Below are 17,455 nucleotides of genomic sequence, written 5' to 3'. Positions count from 1 at the left end.
CATTTACACTCTTCTGGTCTCTTGCTCTTTCTCCGTCTTCCTCTCCTTCAAACCCTAGCTCGGCAGCCAATCAGATGTGGATTGTGGAAGGCCCTCTTTCCAACTCCCTCTCTCTCTGCTCTGGTTAAGGCTTTGTGATATGGCCTAAAAGGATATCTACATTTTATTCATTACTTTTCTAAATAAGCTTTGTTGCACAATTTAAAGGTCAATACACTACATTTCAAACAGTCAGTAATCTATTGAATACAGGGCTTGTAAAATTATACCTAAGCTAAATATAAGCCTTTAACCATAAGACCCACTAATAATATAACTATTTTATCAAAATAGGTTCACCTGCTTTTTTTTGCAATAATACATGAAGTTTGTTGATAAAAATGCACTTTTTGTTACAGATGTAACCAGAACCATTAGTGCTAAGCGACTAGTGCTTTAAAAAAAAAAGTATGTTCGGTTTCATTTCAATTATTAAAAATTAATCAATAATATTCAAACGATTTGCAGTTTAGATATTTCTTATTTTTTTAAACACTAAATTCACTATGCATTATGTAGGTTGAATGTATTAACACAGAATAAAAGTCCCATGATGCTATTGACTGCTCATGACGGCTGATCACTTAACCATCATTTATTCATATTACTTTACTATTTCATTCCAAGTCATCACATCTTTGTAGAGCTGCTGCCTGACAAAATCACAATTTTAGTAGTTCTTCAAGGTAAATGAGACCTTGTTTTATGACTGCTGAATACCAACTATCAGTCACTTAGATCATGTATTTTCAGTTAAAGATACATCGGGAAGAAACTGCTATTTATCCCGTCTTGATCACTCATTCTTCTGTTTCTTACGTCGTAGGCGTAAAAGAAACGCATGCCGGACATGTTTAGACACGCAATGGATTATGGTCATTGTAGTTAACTACGTAGAACATTGGCCTGTTGGAAACTTAACTCCCTACTACATCGCACAGTTCGGGCATATGATCTGATTGCTCTACATTTTCTCTAGAGATCAATGTGTGCATTGAGCTCACAGAAAACAAAACTGAACAAAATGGAATTCAAATAATTGAACAGACATATGTCAATTAGTAAAAAAAAAAAAAWGAAATAGAACAGACGGTTGATCGCTCAGCATTAAGAACCATGCACAACCCTGCACAACCCTGCACAATACATATCCACTGATAATGACAAACTTCTGGTAGCAGGCATTCTAGAACATGAACACAGGTCTCATAAACAATCTCTCAAGTCCACGTGCTAGTGAGTAGCCAGCTAAACGTTGTATTGAAAGTCTAGCCAATGTTAGCAGTTGATGTTATTCTTCAATCGACACAAACATCAAATCAGGGTGGAGGCAAATTAGGTTTATTCAAAGCAGACAAATCATGCTTGGAAGTAGATGTTCATGCTCCCCTGTCCTCGGTGATTCTCTCCAGTGAACAAAGGTACAGGATGTAGTTTATAACCAAGCCCTAGCCTGTGGTTGACCAATTAGAATTCCGTGCAATAAAACTGGGCCAATGGCCAAATAACAAGTATCCTATTTCAGGCTCAATGTATAGACAAATTCCTCCCATGGCTCTGACTCATCGCTCATTTAATTCCCTATTGCAGAAAAATCTCTATTTCCATTGTTCGTTAGTACTCCATTGACTATTAATCCCTCTTGACCTTTAGTCCTGTATTGACCTCTCGTCCTCTGTCTCTGCGTTGTGTATTTATCTTCAAAATATTCTTATACCAACTTGGATCTATTTGCTTGCTAACAAGGTAGAACAGTTGAACTGTTATGAATACACCCTCCTGCCTGTCTCCAACTGTTTTGATCAACACGGCCTGTTCATTTGGTTTAGATGTTGAAATCCAAGTGGCCTACCTGGATAAGATGATGCTTATTTRTCAGAATGAGAACGAGTTGTCAATTCCTTTATGTAAATTGATCTTTTTATGCTTTATTGCACATTTTATGAAAAACAGGCTAAACAGTCTGGGGGCTAAAATGCTGCTAGCAACGTTAATAATCCACAGTGATGTTCATTGATACTCCCGTTTTAGTAGGCTCTGTTCTAAATGTTGGGAGTTAAGAAAGGTTACGGTCTCCTCTATTACAGTAAAATAATGTGTCCATATGACCACTTTTTAAATGTCGGACCAAACCTCAAATGTAAATAGCGAGTTGAAACTGCTTGTTGTCAGAGAGGAAGAAGTGATCTTTCATCTCGTTGTTGTTGTTGTTGTGAGTGGCATGGGGAGGAGGGGCTTGGTGTCTGTGCGAATGGTAGGCGTGGGCGGTATACAGTCCATTCGGAAGGTATTCAGACCCCTTGACTTTTTCCATATTTTGTTAKGGTACAGCCTTGTTTTAAAATAAACGAGGGGGACTTTTTTATTTTATTTTTATTTATTTTTTTTATTTTTTTTACATCTACACACAATACCCCATAATGACAAAGCAGAAACTTTTTTTAAAAATGTTTGCAAATATATTAAAAATAAACTGATATCACATTTCCATATAGGCCTTCATTGTAAATAAGAATTTGTTCTTAACTGACTTGCCTAGATAAACAAAGGTTACACATAAGTYTTCAGACCCTTTTACTCAGTACTTGAAGCATCTTTGGCAGCGATTACAGCCCTGAGTCTTCTTGGGTATGACGCTACAAGCTTGGCAAACCTGTACTTGGGAGTTCCTCTCATTCTCTGCAGATCCTCTCAAGCTCTGTCAGGTTGGATGGGGAGCGTTGCTGCACAGCTATTTTCAGGTCTCTCTCTCGATCGGGATATTCGATCGGGTTCAAGTCCTGGCTCTGGCTGGGCCACTCAAGGACATTCAGAGATTTGTCCAGAAGCCACCCCTGCATTGTCTTGGCTGTGTGCTTAGGGTTGTTGTCCMGTTGGAAGGTGAACCTTTGCCCCAGTCTGAGGTCCTGAGCTCTCTGGAGCAGGTTTTCATCAAGGGTCTCTGTACTTTGCTCCGCTCATCTTTCCCTCAATCCTGACTAGTCTCCCATTCCCTGCCGCTGAAAAACATCCCCACGGCAGGTGAGTCCAGCTGTGTATTGACAGGGGTCGCAGTTTATATTGAAAGTCAAGTCTTTTTTGTTGTTGTTGCTTCAATTAGTAATCAAGGACGTGCAACTATAGTTTTCCTTCACAAAAAATACATTAGTGCAACAAATTCGGCAGAAAACAGCTTCATTTTCATCAGATGACAACAGAAGTGCAACGCTATTTGGCTAACAGCCACACAAGTAAATTAGCTTACAATGAAAGGCAAGATCTTTTTTGCAAAAACAACACATGGCCACCGTATTTCTGTTTTATCATAAAGAATTTAGCCAACTAAATTTCCTAATGTTTTGCTTAAAATMAATCTTGCATTTTACTAGAGAAAAGTAGTCTGGCTACACCGAGAAAAGTACAGGGGAAAAGTAACTACACATCAGTTAGAGCGCTGTCTGCTGATAGAATGGCTGTTTGAATTTTCATCCGAGTGGAGAACTTCAACTGAGGCACAAAATGTGTCTGATGCCGAGCAGAAATTACGTTAAGAAGCATTTCAGATCTGTGTTTACAAATCGCATTAAGATATTTCTTTATGAGTTTGTCTTTTTTTCCGACGTGAGAAATTACGAATTCTGCTTTAACACCTACGTTTAACTTCTTATGGCTGCAGGGTCAGTATTGAGTAACTTGGAAAAATGTGCCCGTTTCAAACGGCCTCGTACTCAATTCTTGCTCGTACAATATGCATATTATTATTACTATTGGATAGAAAACACTCTCTAGTTTCTAAAACCGTTTGAATTTTTTCTCKGAGTGAAACAGAACTCCTTCTGCAGCCCACTTCCTGACAGGAAGTGAGATTTCTGAAATCGAGGTCTCTGTTCAAACGCTTGCCTATAAATGGGCATGATACGTATTGGTATACATACACGTCATACACCTTCCCCTAGATGTCAAGAGGAAGTGAGAGAAGAATTGAATGGATTATCTTGGTCTGAAGTGGAATAAATCCTCTTGGAGTGACTTGTCCGCCATTTCCTGTTTTTTCGAAAGCGCGAAGTTGGACCTGGAATCGCCTTCTGGAAAGCCGTCGTTATAGGCTTTGATTTTATTTGATACATGTTACAATATCATCGTAAAGTATGTTTTTTCAATATAGTTTTATTAGATTATTGAAATTTATTCGGGACGTTAGGCGTGTTGCGTTGTCTGCTTTTGTTCAGGATGGAGAGCTTAGCACCACTTGGCCAGTGTGCTTGCTAATTCAAGAGGGAAAGAGGTCGTTCTAAACCCAAACAAAGACGGTTCTGGACAAAGGACCCCTTGTACAACATTCTGATGGAAGATCAGCAAAAGTAGGAACCATTTTGGGATGTTATTTCATATATCTGTCGAACTGTGCTATCGCTACCGGTTGCATTGAATCAATGCTGTTGTGTGTTAGCTATTGTAGTAAGCTAATATAACGCTATATTGTGTTTTCGCTGTAAAACACTTAAAAAATCGGAAATATTGGCTGTATTCACAAGATCTTTGTCTTTCATTTGCTATACACCATATATTTTTCAGAAATGTTTTTGATGAGTATTTAGGTATTTGACGTTGGTGTCTGTAATTACTCTGGTTGCTTCGGTGCTATATCTGACGGTAGCTGTGATGGTAGCATCAATGTAAAACTGATTTATACCTCAAATATGCACATTTTTTGAACAAAACATAGATTTATTGTGTAACATGTTATTGGACTGTCATCTGATGAAGTTGTTTCTAGGTTAGTTTGGTTGGATCTTGGTTAGTTAGGTTGGCTTTGTGCATGCTACCTGTGCTGTGAAAAATGTCTGTCCTTTTTTCTATTTGGTGGTGAGTTAACATAAAAATACGTGGTGTTTTCGCTGTAAAACATWAAAAAAATCGGACATGTTGGCTGAATTCACAAGATGTTTATCTTTCAAATGCTGTATTGGACTTGTTAATGTGTGAAAGTTAAATATTTCTAAAAAAATACATTTTGAATTTCGCACCCTGCACTTGAGCTGGATGTTGTCATAAGTGTACCGGCACCGCCCTGCAGCCTGAAGAAGTTTTAAGATGCTACTTATCTTAGTAAGTGGCTGAATTAATAAGGTGARGGGGCATCATATTGTGTTTAGCTTTCTGCTGTGTTTGAGAAGTCAAAGCCCTCTTGGATGAGTTATTTTTTACAGCTGCCACTTCTATCTTATGATTTCCTTGCAGTTTTTCTCCTCTCCGTTCTCGGCCCGTCTGCTCCTCCCCCATCTTCTGCGAGCAGAGCAGGCAGATCCGTTGCCCTAGCGACTCCAGACTCCACACAGACACAGCGTATACACATGTTGCTCCAGAGCCAGTACTGTTCTTCCTCAGACAAGCATGTGTCAAGACTTTGTTCATTTGTAAAATGTCTCTCATTCACATTCACTTGTAAATGTCCAAACTCACCAAAAATTACTTTTGATAGCTCCTACCTAATATATTTATTACTTTATGAGCTGGATTGCCTGTCTTTGCAATTTGTTTTATTTTTGTTTGAAGGATGGTATGACGATATTAAAATCTGCATTCCGCCCAACCCTAGCGAGTGGAATGTTGCACACCGCCCTTACGGAGGCGAGACCAAAAAGACAAACAGTCATAAGAACTGAAAAAATATAAACTGCTCGGTTCTTGCGATACAGGCATTTGGAACGTCGCGCTAAGACATGAATGCAAATGAATTCTATTTACCACCCTAATATGGTCTGTGTTCTTTGCCTCTGAATTCTTCTCTCCCCATTGTTTTCCTCTACGCTGAGGTTCTCTCAGACTCCCCCCCCCCCCGGTTCCCGCCCCTTTCTGTTCCCTTGTAGTGAATCATCTTGCAAGATGTTTGATGCTATTGTCATTGACCATGTGCCTGTTGTCTCGGGTCATTACACATCTGGCATAGTTTATTKTAATTTTTTGTTGGTTTGGTGATCTTAAATATGTTAACATTTTAGTTATTTACATTGAATACAATTGGAAGGGCTTTCTTTGGGAAAGTGACAACGTCCTAACCTTATTTTCAGAAAAAAAAAAAAAAAAGAGATGTAAATAAATAAATAAAATAAATAAAACATATTTTCTCTGATCTGTCTTCCAGAGACTAGTTGCCACAGTATCTAGCTTCCATGTTGCAGCCCTGTTCTGTTCCTCTGACATGCTGCCTGGTCCATTAGCGACACAACGAGGGAGGGACAATTTGACCCGTCAGCACAAAAGCCAACCCCCCCTCCTAAGGAAATATAAATAACATGTGGCTGGTCACTGCACCATACACAGCTAAGGGTGGGGGAAAGGGAGCGAGATGGAGAGGCCACTGCCCGGCATACAGCCAAGAGGCCGCCACGACTGAGGGCAAGGAGACGAGGAAGGAAGAGCAAGGAGACGAGGATGAAGAGAGGATATCAGTAGAAGGGATTGCTGCCTGCCAGGTGGCGGGTCGAGCAGGGCTCAGTCAGGCATGAATGAGTCCCTGCCTGGCAGGCCCAAGCTGCTCTACTCTACTCTGTCAGTGCAGCTAAGGACCTAGAGTGGTGCTGTAGTGGAAGAATGAGAGGGGATACTCGCGACTTGGCAAGCGTGGGAGCCTGGCGTGTTGATTCAATTTTGGCATTGTCTGGATGGATGGCTATATATTTGCTTCTCACAAGAGAGAGTCACGTCTTCGCTGTGGCAATCTCCAGGTTGAAACATTCTCACAAAAGTCACTGGGGTCACTGACGCCAGGAGAGGTGTGACGACGAATGAAAACTTTAKTTGACTAAATGAATGTTACTGTGTGAGTTAAAATGGTKATGTTTGGATTGTTTCAAGAGTTCATAAAGAGCTATGAATGTTGATGTGTTTCATTGTACTGTATGTATGTATGTATGTATGTATGTATGTATGTATGTATGAATGGATTTTTTTTCTTTTTCGTGTCAAATCGCTTCCCATCCCTTATGGGATTAATTGACACAAAGTGAATTATTGTAATGTTTGATTATCTGTGTTTTTGTCCGGTTAATCATGAGTCTCCATCTTTTACACCAACAGACTGCACATAATAACATGTTCTGCAGGTCTTGTTCAGTTTCTGCCATCATAATAATATCATCAGTATATAAAAGGATACTTAGCATATCATCATATCTTACTCCAGTATTGAACTGTTTAATTTATTTAGCTACGGATGTTGTGTATCATTGCACTGTAAGTGCTATGGATGTTGTGCTACAGAGACAATGTAAGTGCTATGGATGTTGTGTTTCATTGCACTGTAAGTGCTATGGATGTTGTGCTACAGAGACAATGTAAGTGCTATAGATGTTGTGCTACAGAGACATTGTAAGTGCTATGGATGTTGTGCTACAGAGACAATGTAAGTGCTATAGATGTTGTGCTACAGAGACAATGTAAGTGCTATGGATGTTGTGTTTCATTGCACTGTAAGTGCTATGGATGTTGTGCTACAGAGACAATGTAAGTGCTGTCTCTTATACACATCTAGATGTGTATAAGAGACAGCAATGTAAGTGCTATGGATGTTGTGTTAGAGACGCTGTGTTATTATTTTCGTCAGATATGGCTTGCTTTATTATTCAGTGACATGTCCAATGGTAAAATGTTATTCACAATATACATATCCTATATTATAGGTCTCTAACTTGTGCATCTTTGATTGAACTTAATCATTTAATGCTAAGACATCGGTTGCAAGATATTAGCTCCTTGTCCCTTAGCCTCTTAATAACGGTAAACTTAGACGCGTGCATCTTATAGTATTTTGAGTAGTGACGCAAGCCTCGCTCCCTAGGCTGTACCCACAGGATACGATTATGGGCCTGTAGCATTCACATAGTAATGGATTCGGATGGATAGAATGTAGTTTATTATTATTATTCAACYTTTTTCACACATCTACATAATGGAGACCTCTCATCCTCAGTCAATGGGAATTTCCACCAACCTACATAATGGTTGGATAATATCCACCAAACCTATAAATGGTAACTCATTCTCAGTCAATGGGAATTTCCACCAACCTACATAATGGTTGGATAATATCCACCAAACTATAAATGGTCAATTATCCAGTTGATGGGGATTTTCTATTACGCTACAGTGCTGCCCAGACCTCGGAGACTGGGCTAAATGTGGGCCCGGCCCTTAGTACCCCATCCAGACCAAGGGACTAGGCTATATCTGGGCCATGCCCTTACTACCTTACCCAGACCTAGGGGACTAGGCTATATGTGGGTCCTTACTACCTTGCTCAGACCTAGGGGACTAGGCTATATGTYGGCACTTATTACCTTACCCCTAACACCTACCCCTCTGTGTATTTTTATTTAGTGTGACTGGGACTGCCTCATTGCCACATTTCCGCTGAGTGATTTATTTTCTTTTCTCTTCACACGATTGTGATTAACAGTAGAGGGAGCCATTTTAAGAAATTAATTAGGAAATAATTCCAATTATACCTCAAGAGTTATTATTTTGTCATGAGAGCTGTTTTTACCGGCAGCCAGCAGGCGGTTGGAGGAAGTGACAGAGAGCAGGGTTTTATATATTTATTTAAATGTTTCTCCCTACTGAATTTAGTTGAATGCATTGACTGTAATTCACTCTGTATGAGAACGTCTGCTAAACAACTTCAATGTAAATGTAGTCATCTACTTGGGTGTAGTTTGTACATGTGGCTTGTTTTATCCAGCCCAGCTCTTATACACGTGATTCAGCTGATCAAGGTCCAAGTGGTCAGGTGATGAGCTGACACACGTAATCCTCTTTAGGGACAGAAACAGACTGGTGTGACTGACCAGCCAGCCACTACCCCTAAAGTCACTCTTATAAGACTGGTCTATGATGAGACACTCCCCCCCCCCCCCCCCTTCAGCCACTGTGTGTTGTTTCGCGTAGCCCTAGTCGCTGTGTGTCTGATTCATTTTCCAAGCAGGCGGTGAGTCACCCCCCCCCCCTCCCCCCCCAGATCCAGAATAGGACCAGGCTGTGACTGAGACAACTTGTCCCAACCCTGACTGTCTCTGTCTGTCACACCCATCCTGTAGTTCTGGCAGACATGACAGACTAGTCTCGTCTCAACACTGTTAGCCTAAATGATTTAATCTCTTTCCTCAGTTTATCTTCTCTTCTGATCACTGATAGGCGACAGGTTTGGAACCTAGATTTCCATCATAGTGCCTTGACATGCCATGTTGGTTCAGAGCAGTGCTGTTTAACTTAATTACAACATTTCGCATGTTTTATGATAGGAGGGGAAGCAAGGAAGTTGAGGTCTATTGGGCTCTAGAGCCACGGTGTCTTTCCCATGACCACAAATCTACACTGGAGTTGCTTACCAAGACAACAATGAATGTTCCGGAGTGGCCTAGTTACAGTTTTGACTTAAATCTGCTTGAAAATTGTCTAGAAATGATCAACAACCAACTTGACAGAAATTGAAGAATTTGTATAATAATATTGTACAATCCAGGTTTGCAAAGCTCTTACATGCTGATCTGTTCTACGTGTGCAAGCMTGGCAAAATACATTTACACATGTTATTTAATCATTTCATCCAAACTGCTTGCGAGGGTCTGCGTAGCCAGAGGCTAAAATAGAACTTGGTTCTATTGTTATTATATTTATTGTGGTACTTTTTACCCCCTTTTCMCCCCAATTTTGTGATCTCCAATTGGTAGTTAGTCTTGTCCCATCYCTGCAACTCCTGTACGGTCTCGGGAACGGTGAAGATCGAGAGCCAAGCGTCCTCCGAAACACGACACTGCTCGCTTAACCCAAAAGCCAGCCGCACCAATGTGTTGGCGAAACACCGTGTCAGCGTGCATGTGCACGGCCCGCCACAGGCGTTGCTAGAGTGCGATGGGACAAGGACGTCCCGGCCGGCTCCCCTAACCTGGACGACACTGGGCCAATTGTGCGCTGCATCATGGGTCTCCCCGTCGCTGGATCTTTGTACATAAAAAAATCTACAAAGTTCCCCCAAAAAATAACTTGTTCATTTCAGGTAAAATAACAACCAAATGTTTTATATCCCAGGATAAATTAGCTAGCAACAGCAAGCGAGATACAGTTGAATTCGGAAGTTTACATACACTTAGGTTGGAGTCGTTAAAACTCGTTTTTCAACCACTCCACAAATTTCTTGTTAAAAAACCAGTGTCTTGGCAAGTCGATTAGGACATCTACTTTGTGCATGACACAAGTCATTTTTCCAACAATTGTTTACAGACAGATTATTTCACTTATAATTCACTGCATCACAATTCCGTGGGTCAGAAGTTTACATACACTAAGTTTGACTATGCCTTTATACTTAATGAAAATTTCCAGATAATGATGTCATGGCTTTAGAAGCTTCTGATAGGCTAATTGACTCATTTGAGTCAGTGGGAGGTGTACCTGTGGATGTATTTATTAAAGGCCTACCTTCAAACTCAGTGCCCTCTGTTTGACATCATGGGGAAATCAAAAAATCAGCCAAGACCTCATAAAAATATTGGACCTCAAGTGGTTCATCCTTGGGAGTAATTTCCAAATGCCTGAAGGTACCACGTTCATTCGTACAAACAATTGTACGCAAGTATAAACACCATGGGACCCCGCAGCCGTCATACCCCTCAGGAAGGAGATGTGTTCTTCTCCTAGAGATGAACGTACTTTGGTGCGAAAAGTGCAAATCAATCCCAGAACAACAGCAAAGGACCTTGTGAAGATGCTAGGAAACCGGTACAAAAGTATCAATATCCACAGTTAACACGAGTCCTATATATCGACACAACCTGAAGGCCGCTCGGCAAGAGAACCACCTGCTCCCAAACCGCCATTAAAAATCCAGACTACGTTTGCAAACTGTACCATGGAGAAAAGATCGTACTTTTTGGGAAATGTCCTCGGTCTGATAGAACAAAAATAGAACTGTTTGGCATAATCCATTGCTTAGGTTTGAGAGAAAAAGGGGAGCTTGCCAAGTCGACCGATCACCATCCCACGTGAAGCACGGTAGGTGCAGCAATCATTTTGTGGGGTTGCTTTGCTGCAGGAGGGACTGGTGCACTTCACAAAATAGATGCATCATGAGGTAGGAAATGTGGATATATTGAAGCAACATTCAAGACATCATTCAGGAAGTTAACGTTTTGGTCTCAATGGTTTTCAAATGCGCCATGTCCCAATGCATACTTCCAAAGTTGTGCCAAATGATTTAAGGAAACAAATTCAAGGTATTGGAGTGGCCGTCACAAAGCCCAGACCTCAATCCTATAGAACATTTGTGGCAGAATGAAAAAGTGTGTGCGACGCAAGGAGGTACAAACCTAACTCAGTTACACCCACTGCTGTCAGGAGATATGGGCCAGAATTCACCCAACTTGTTGTGGAAGCCACCCTCCGTGTCCTGATCGTCGGTCAGCAAAACTTTGTGGAAATTAATATTTGTGGAAATTAATATTTGTGTCATTCTCAAAACTTATGGCCACGACTGTATTGTAACACGCCACTATGGTTTACTGAAGTCTAATTTGGAGATATATTAATATGGCGCTTTCTATGGATTTTTCCTAGCACCACTGCTTTCTACACCTGCATTGCTCGCTGTTTGGGGTTTTAGGCTGGGTTTCTGTACAGCACTTTGAGATATCACTGATGTAGAAGGGCATATAAAACATTTGATTTGATATTTGGTTTTTTGCTGCACAACATTTTTGAAGTTGTCCCTTTTCAGGTTTAGTATTTGTGACTGCTAAATGCTAACTCCATTTGTATAAGCTGTAGCATATAGCTAGCATCGAAAATCAGTGGGGTGGGAAGGTTGTTTTTAACTAATGCATTGATTTTGTACGATGACATTAACATTTTGGGTATTTACTATGGATCCCATTTAGCTGTTGCCAAGCAGCAGCTCCCTCTCCGGGTCCAAACACATTAAGGCACGTTCATTGTTTTATATGTTATGTTTTTAAAATTGAATAAACTGCCTTCATTTTGCTGTACCCCAGGAAGAGAAGCTGCTGCCTTGGCAACAGCTAATGGGGATCCATAGTAAATACATAAGATAAAACAGTAATCATATAACACTATTACACCCCTACATATCTACAATACAAAATGTATAATACATATATAATTTTACTCCTATTTTTACCTCAACATAGTGTGAAACAATAGCTTAAATATAGACTCGTTTTCCTGGGGTGCAATGAGGAGACTCGGGATCTTTCCCCCACACATTTCCATGGCATTTCTATTGTTTTGGTTGAGTTTCCTTGACCACTGTACCGCATCTGCACTGAGAGTGGAAAAACATGAGGAACACCTGCTCTTTCCATGACACAGACTGACCATGTGAATTCAGGTCAAAGCCATGATCCCTTATTGGTGTCACCTGTTAAATCCACTTTAATCAAGTTAAAGGTTTTTAATGTCGCATGCGCAAGTACAGTGAAATGACTTTCTTGCAATCAGTGTAGATGATTGGGGAGGAGACCGGTTAAATGACTGTATAGATCCCTCCTCCCCCCCTTTCACTGACAACCATACCATTAGACTAYGAACTTCACTAGACTCTATGTAAACTGGAAATCATATATCCTGAGGCTGCGTTTGTTGTAACTGGGGATTTTAACAAGGCYTATTTGAGAACAAGGCTACATAAATTCTATCAGCATATTGATTGCACGGCACGTAGGGGTGATACTCTTGACCACTGCTYCTCTAACTTCTGCGATGTATACAATACCCTCCCTTCGGAAAATCCGACTACGGCGCCATCTTACTCCTACCGTCTTATAGGCAGAAACTCAAACAGGATGTAGCAGCGACGAGAACCATTCAATGCTGGTTTGACCAGTCGGAAGCCACGCTTCGCGATTGTTTTGGTCACGCGGACTGGAATATGTTCCGGTCAGCCTCCGAGAATAACATCGACCTATACACTGACTCGGTGAGTGAGTTTATAAAGAAGTGCATTGGAGATGTTGTACCCACTGTGACTAAAACCTACCCTAACCAGAAACCATGGATGGTGGCATTCGCGCAAAACTGAAAGTGCGAACCACCACATTTAACCATGGAAAGGGGTCTAGAAATTTGACTGAATATGAACTGTGTAGTTATGCCCTCTGCAAGGCAATCAAAGAAGCMAAATGCAGGTACAGGGACAAGGTGGGGTCGCAATTTGARGGCTCAGACACGAGACGTATGTGTCAGGGTCTACAGGAAATCACAAACTACAAAAAGAAAACCAGCCACGTCACGGACACTGACGTCTTGCTTCCAGACAAACTAAACACCTTCTTTGCCTGCTTTGAGGATAATACAGTGCCACCGTCGTGGCTCGCTATCAAGGACTGCACACACCCCTCTCCTTCTCAGTGGCTGACGCGAATATAACAATCTAAGCGTGTTAACCCTCGCAACTGTAGCAGATTGCACTGTAGCTATTCATCTGTTGCTTTTAGCCTAACTCACTCGGAACACACATCGTACACACACACACACACACACACACGCGCTGTTATGTGAAATTGCAATCTGGTATTTTATCATGCGCTTTGTTGAGTTTCTTTTTGTGGGGAAGAAATCATTCCGGAGTAATTTTTTTGTTGGTATTAATTAGAGGTCGACCGATTTTATGATTTTTAGATCGCCGATACCGATTATTGGAGGACCAAAATAAGCCGATTTACTTATTTTTTATTTTTATTTTTTATTTTTTTTAACAGGCCAATTTTTATTTATTTATATATATATATATATATATATATTTGTAATAATGACAATGAACACTTTAATTTTAACTTAATATAATACATAAATAAAATCTATTTGGTCTCAAATAAATAATGAAACATGTTCAATTTGGTTTAAATAATGCAAAAACACAGTGTTGGAGAAGAAAGTAAAAGTGCAATATGTGCCATGTAAAAAAAGCTAACGTTTAAGTTCCTTGCTCAGAACATGAGAAGATATGAAAGCTGGTGGTTCCTTTTAACATGATTCTTCAATATTCCCAGTTAAGAAGTTTTAGGTTGTAGTTATTATAGGACTATTTCTCTCTCTTCCATTTGTATTTCATATACCTTCGACTATTGGATGTTCTTATCGGCACTATAGTATTGCCAGCCTAATCTCAGGAGTTGATAGGCTTGAAGGTCATAAACAGAGCTGTGCTTCAAGCATTACTAAGAGCTGCTGGCAAATGCAGGAAAGTGCTGTTTAAATGAATGCTTACGCAGCCTGCTGCCTGCCCCGCTCAGTCAGATTGCTCTATCAAATCATAGACCTAATTATAATATAATAAACACACAGAAATACGAGCCTTTGGTCATTAATATGGTAAAATCCGGAAACTATCATTTCGAAAACTAAACGTTTATTCTTTCAGTGAAATACGGAGCCGTTCCGTATTTTATTGAACGGGCGGCAACCCTAAGTCTAAATATTGCTGTTACATTGCACAACCTTCAATGTTATGTCATAATTATGTAAAATTCTGGCAAATTAATTACGGTCTTTGTTAGGAAGAAATGGTCTTCACAAAGTTGTATACCCTGACTCTGCTTGCACTGAACGCAAGAGAAGTGACACAATTTCCCTAGTTAATATTGCCTGCTAACATGAAATTCTGTAAACTAAATATGCAGGTTTAAAAAATATATACTTGTGTATTGCTTTTAAGAAAGGCATTGATGTTTATGGTTAGGTTAGTAACGATTGTGCTTTTTTTTCACGAATGTGCTTTTGTTAAATCATCACCCGTTTGGCGATGTTGAAGTAGGCTGTGATTCGATGATAAATTAACAGGCACTGCATTGATTATATGCAACGCAGGACAAGCTAGTTAAACTAGTAATATCATCAACCATGTGTAGTTAACTAGTGATTGTTAAGCTTGCTTGTTTTTTAATAAGATAAGTTTAATGCTAGCTAGCAATTTACCTTGGCTCCTTGATGCACTCGTGTAGCAGGTGGTCGGCCTGCCATGCAGTCTCCTCGTGGACTGCAATGTAATCGGCGTCCAAAAATGGCCAATTTGTTATGAAAACATGAAATTGTCCCTAATTAATTGGTCATTACGATTAATCGGTTGACATCTAGTATTAATCTCTCTCCTTTGTCCTCTCTCTTGTTCCCTCCCCTGCTTTCTCTACCTCTCTCTCTTTCTCTCTCTACCTCTGTCTCTCTACCTGAATCTCTGTTCCATCACTCTTCTCCCTCCAGCCCTGCAGTGCTATTGCCAGCGCTGCGCCAARTCTACGTGCACCACGGACGGCCTGTGCTTCGTTACGGTCATGAAGTCTGGCAGCCGGCTCACCACCGAGCGCAGCATGTGCGTGCACGAGAGCGAGCTGATCCCGCGCGACCGCCCCTTCATCTGCGCGCCCTCCACCAAGGACGACACGGGCATCTACCCAATGTGCTGCGCCTCCGACTGGTGCAACAAGAACCCCGACCTCAGCGTCTTCCCAGGTCTGTCCCCATCTCTCACTGTCAGTCAGTCCCTTTTCTCATGGTTGCATCTCAATAGAGCAGAGAGCTGACCCCTAATAAGTAACTTAGTGCAGTTAGCCAGTCCTTGTACCAACGTAGTGCAGTTAGCCAGTCCTTGTACCAACGTAGTGCAGTTAGCCAGTCCCTATACCAACGTAGTGGAGTTTGCCAGTCCCAATACCAACGTAGTGCAGTTAGCCAGTCCCTGTACCAACATAGTGCAGTTAGCCAGTCCCTGTACCAACATAGTGCAGTTAGCCAGTCCCTATACCAACGTAATGCAGTTAGCCAGTCCTTATTAACACTAATTCAGTTAGCCAGTCCCCGTGCAGTTAGCCAGTCCTTATACCAAACGGTAGTGCAGGTTAAGCCAGTCCTTATAACAACGTAGTGCAGTTAGCCAGTCCTTATAACAACGTTAGGGCAGTTAGCCAGTCCTTTATACCAACGTAGTGCAGTTAGCCAGTCCTTATACCAACGTAGTGCAGTTAGCCAGTCCCTATACCAACGTAGTGCAGTTAGCCAGCCCTATCACAACGTGTGCAGTTAGCCAGCCCTGCTACCAACGAGTGCTTTGCCAGTCCCTATACCAACGTAGTGCGGTTTGCCAGTCCCTATACCAACGTAGTGCGGTTTGCCAGTCCCTATACCAACGTAGTGCGGTTTGCCTGTCCCTATACCAACGTAGTGCGGTTTGCCTGTCCCTATACCAACGTAGTGCGGTTTGCCAGTCCCTATACCAACGTAGTGCGGTTTGCCTGTCCCTGTACCAATGTAGTGCATTTTGCCAGTCCCTGTTACAAATGCATTATCTTTTGTATTGTGGTCCAGCTAAGTTGTTGCAGTTATCAGGAGTGGCCTGCTATCTATGGCAATTCAACGACGATAGAAACAACAGATTGGATTGATGTTCATTGCTCTTTGAGAGTAGTCTGAGTGAGGTGCTGTGTGGTTACCTAACTGCTCCATTACTGGACTGATCTGTGCCTCTGCATCCTTATCCCTGATTGGTGTATCTATAAATATTGAGCTAATTTCGTCACGAATGTTCATGTTCAAGGTTGATTCATTTGATTTTAGATTCACTTTGTATTCAAGCCACGGGTCAATTGTGTTGTTCAGTTGGGAGGCAGATATATTAACCGTCCTATAAGACTGTTAATAACCCCCCCCCCCCCCCTCCGAGCATCATATACACACACACACACGTCCCTTATTATGCATGTAATTTCCTTGCCAGTCTTGAGTAGCCTTACCTATCAATTATAATAGCACCCTTCTGTCTAGCCATTCCCAACTACCAGCACGCCGATGACGACTCCATCAAAACACATCTTTTCAACTGCCCTCGGCACTGAAATCCTAYTATTAGAATTTTCACAGAAATAACCGTCTGAGAATTAGGGATATGCATGGTTATTTGTATAGCCGAACTGACGTTAGTATTCGAATATTTGTGTGAGTATTTATTTTTGTTTATTTTGACACTGAAAAGGCTTCTTTAAAAAATATATATATATATTCAAGGTATTTTAACTTTATTTAAGCAGGGAGTCACCATTGAGACCAGGGTCTCTTTCACAAGGGAGCCCTACGTAAACAATTGAATATTTAAATACCATATTAAAACAAGTAAAATACAGCACGACCCAAATGTTCAAGAACAATGATGGCGTTCCTCAATTAGAAGGTGCCCAAACAATATTTAAAAAATAAATAAAAATTTAATAATAAGAAATTGCCCAAATTGTACTAGAACATCCAGTTGTTGGTTCCAGCAATGAGGTGTTTTAAAATAAAACATGTATTTACCTAGTTTCGGTGGAGACCGACGCAACCTCAAGTGTTTGTGAACGGGTTGGTTAACTTTGTGAACGGGTTGGTTAACTTTGTGAACGGG

General features: G+C 41.0%; 1 pseudogene; it reads left to right on the top strand.

Moving 5' to 3' along the window:
- The window catches only part of LOC111973100 (TGF-beta receptor type-1-like), a 90,124-nt pseudogene that overhangs the window by 17,020 nt on the left and 55,649 nt on the right, over positions 1–17,455 (top strand).

Source organism: Salvelinus sp. IW2-2015, linkage group LG14, assembly GCF_002910315.2.
Source record: "Salvelinus sp. IW2-2015 linkage group LG14, ASM291031v2, whole genome shotgun sequence".
Classification (NCBI taxonomy): Eukaryota; Metazoa; Chordata; class Actinopteri; order Salmoniformes; family Salmonidae; genus Salvelinus; species Salvelinus sp. IW2-2015.
The sequence above is the reverse complement of the archived record's forward strand: the minus strand, read 5'-3'. Positions and strand labels throughout refer to the sequence as shown.